Here is a 3,550-nt window from a genome sequence, read left to right on the forward strand (position 1 = left end):
TCTGTTCCTAGAATACAGAGTATAGCAATTGAAATACATTCACAGTGTCAAAGCTCAAGACAACCCATGAGGCACGGCACCAGTCCACACAGTATTATACCAGGCTGCCATCCATGACAGCCTGTCCATTTTCAAAGGCCTTTTTAAGTGTCTCTCTTCTCTTCTCTGTTCTTTCTCTTCTCTTATCTTCTCTCTTCTCCTCTCTTCTCTCTTCTCCTCCCTTCTCTTCTCTTCTTCTCTACTCTCTTCTCCTTTCTTTCCTTCTCTTTTCTTCTCTCTTCTCCTCTCTTCTCCTCTCCTCTTCTCTTCTCTTCTTCTCTTCCCTTCTCCTCTCTTCTCCTCTATTCTCTTCTCTCTTCTCTTCTCTTCTCCTCTCCTCTCTTCCCTTCTCTCCCCTTCTCTTACCTCTTCTCCTCTCTCCTCTGTCTGTCCATCATCTGGAGCCCTTACTCACTCTGTCGTTCCCATCCCCCGTCACCCCAGAGGTAATTGTTTTTCTCTTCTCTCTTCTTCTCTCTTCTCCTCTCTTCTCTTCTCCTCTCTTCTCTTCTATTCTCTTGTCTTCTCGTCTCTTCTCTTCTCTCTTCTCTCTTCTCTTCCCTTCTTCTCTTTTCTCCTCTCTTTTCCTCTTATTCTCTCCTTCTCTTCTTCTCTCTTCTCTTCCCTTCTCCTCTCTTCTCCTCTTTTCTCCTCTCTTCTCTTCTCCTCTCTTCTCCTCTCTCCTCTGTCTGTCCATCATTTGGAGCCCTTACTCACTCTGTCGTTCCCCTCCTCCGTCACTCTCTCGTACCCCTCCTCCGTCACTCTGTCGTTCCCCTCCTCCGTCACTCTGTCGTTCCCCTCCTCCGTCACTCTGTCGTTCCCCTCCTCCGTCACTCTGTCGTCCCCCTCCTCCGTCACTCTGTCGTTCCCCTCCTCCGTCACTCTGTCGTTCCCCTCCTCCGTCACTCTCTCGTACCCCTCCTCCGTCACTCTGTCGTTCCCCTCCTCCGTCACTCTGTCGTCCCCCTCCTCCGTCACTCTGTCGTTCCCCTCCTCCGTCACTCTGTCGTACCCCTCCTCCGTCACTCTGTCGTACCCCTCCTCCGTCACTCTCTCGTTCCCCTCCTCCGTCACTCTCTCGTTCCCCTCCTCGTCACTCTCTCGTTCCCCTCCTCCGTCACTCTCTCGTTCCCCTCCTCCGTCACTCTCTCGTTCCCCTCCTCCGTCACTCTGTCGTTCCCTTCCTCCGTCACTCTGTCGTACCCCTCCTCCGTCACTCTCTCGTTCCCCTCCTCCGTCACTCTCTTGTTCCCCTCCTCCGTCACTCTCTCGTTCCCCTCCTCCGTCACTCTCTCGTTCCCCTCCTCCGTCACTCTCTTGTTCCCCTCCTCCGTCACTCTGTCGTACCCCTCCTCCGTCACTTTGTCGTCCCCCTCCTCCGTCACTCTGTCGTTCCCCTCCTCCGTCACTCTGTCGTTCCCCTCCTCCGTCACTCTGTCGTACCCCTCCTCCGTCACTTTGTCGTCCCCCTCCTCCGTCACTCTGTCGTTCCCCTCCTCCGTCACTCTGTCGTTCCCCTCCTCCGTCACTCTGTCGTTCCCCTCCTCCGTCACTTTGTCGTTCCCCTCCTCCGTCACTCTCTCGTTCCCCTCCTCCGTCACTCTCTCGTTCCCCTCCTCCGTCACTCTGTCGTTCCCCTCCTCCGTCACTCTCTCGTTCCCCTCCTCCATCACTCTGTCGTTCCCCTCCTCCGTCACTCTGTCGTACCCCTCCTCCGTCACTCTCTCGTTCCCCTCCTCCGTCACTCTGTCGTTCCCCTCCTCCGTCACTCTGTCGTTCCCCTCCTCCGTCACTCTCTCGTCCCCCTCCTCCGTCACTCTGTCGTTCCCCTCCTCCGTCACTCTGTCGTCCCCCTCCTCCGTCACTCTGTCGTTCCCCTCCTCCGTCACTCTCTCGTTCCCCTCCTCCGTCACTCTGTCGTACCCCTCCTCCGTCACTCTCTCGTTCCCCTCCTCCGTCACTCTCTCGTTCCCCTCCTCCGTCACTCTCTCGTTCCCCTCCTCCGTCACTCTCTCGTTCCCCTCCTCCGTCACTCTCTCGTTCCCCTCCTCCGTCACTCTGTCGTCCCCCTCCTCCGTCACTCTGTCGTTCCCCTCCTCCGTCACTCTCTCGTTCCCCTCCTCCGTCACTCTGTCGTACCCCTCCTCCGTCACTCTCTCGTTCCCCTCCTCCGTCACTCTCTTGTTCCCCTCCTCCGTCACTCTGTCGTTCCCCTCCTCCGTCACTCTCTCGTTCCCCTCCTCCGTCACTCTGTCGTTCCCCTCCTCCGTCACTCTGTCGTTCCCCTCCTCCGTCACTCTGTCGTTCCCCTCCTCCGTCACTCTCTCGTCCCCCTCCTCCGTCACTCTGTCGTTCCCCTCCTCCGTCACTCTGTCGTCCCCCTCCTCCGTCACTCTGTCGTTCCCCTCCTCCGTCACTCTGTCGTTCCCCTCCTCCGTCACTCTCTCGTACCCCTCCTCCGTCACTCTGTCGTTCCCCTCCTCCGTCACTCTGTCGTCCCCCTCCTCCGTCACTCTGTCGTTCCCCTCCTCCGTCACTCTGTCGTACCCCTCCTCCGTCACTCTGTCGTACCCCTCCTCCGTCACTCTCTCGTTCCCCTCCTCCGTCACTCTCTCGTTCCCCTCCTCCGTCACTCTCTCGTTCCCCTCCTCCGTCACTCTCTCGTTCCCCTCCTCCGTCACTCTCTCGTTCCCCTCCTCCGTCACTCTGTCGTTCCCTTCCTCCGTCACTCTGTCGTTCCCCTCCTCCGTCACTCTGTCGTACCCCTCCTCCGTCACTCTCTCGTTCCCCTCCTCCGTCACTCTGTCGTTCCCCTCCTCCGTCACTCTCTTGTTCCCCTCCTCTGTCTCTGTCGTTCCCCTCCTCCGTCACTCTGTCGTACCCCTCCTCCGTCACTCTCTCGTTCCCCTCCTCCGTCACTCTGTCGTTCCCCTCCTCCGTCACTCTGTCATTCCCCTCCTCCGTCACTCTGTCGTCCCCCTCCTCCGTCACTCTGTCGTTCCCCTCCTCCGTCACTCTCTTGTTCCCCTCCTTCGTCACTCTGTCGTACCCCTCCTCCGTCACTCTGTCGTTCCCCTCCTCCGTCACTCTGTCGTTCCCCTCCTCCGTCACTCTGTCGTTCCCCTCCTCCGTCACTCTGTCGTACCCCTCCTCCGTCACTCTCTCGTTCCCCTCCTCCGTCACTCTGTCGTTCCCCTCCTCCGTCACTCTGTCATTCCCCTCCTCCGTCACTCTGTCGTCCCCCTCCTCCGTCACTCTGTCGTTCCCCTCCTCCGTCACTCTCTTGTTCCCCTCCTTCGTCACTCTGTCGTACCCCTCCTCCGTCACTCTGTCGTACCCCTCCTCCGTCACTCTGTCGTTCCCCTCCTCCGTCACTCTGTCGTTCCCCTCCTCCGTCACTCTGTCATTCCCCTCCTCCGTCACTCTGTCGTACCCCTCCTCCGTCACTCTGTCGTACCCCTCCTCCGTCACTCTGTCGTACCCCTCCTCCGTCACTCTGTCGTTCCCC

Source organism: Salmo trutta, chromosome 21 (assembly GCF_901001165.1).
Source record: "Salmo trutta chromosome 21, fSalTru1.1, whole genome shotgun sequence".
In the NCBI taxonomy this organism is placed as follows: domain Eukaryota; kingdom Metazoa; phylum Chordata; class Actinopteri; order Salmoniformes; family Salmonidae; genus Salmo; species Salmo trutta.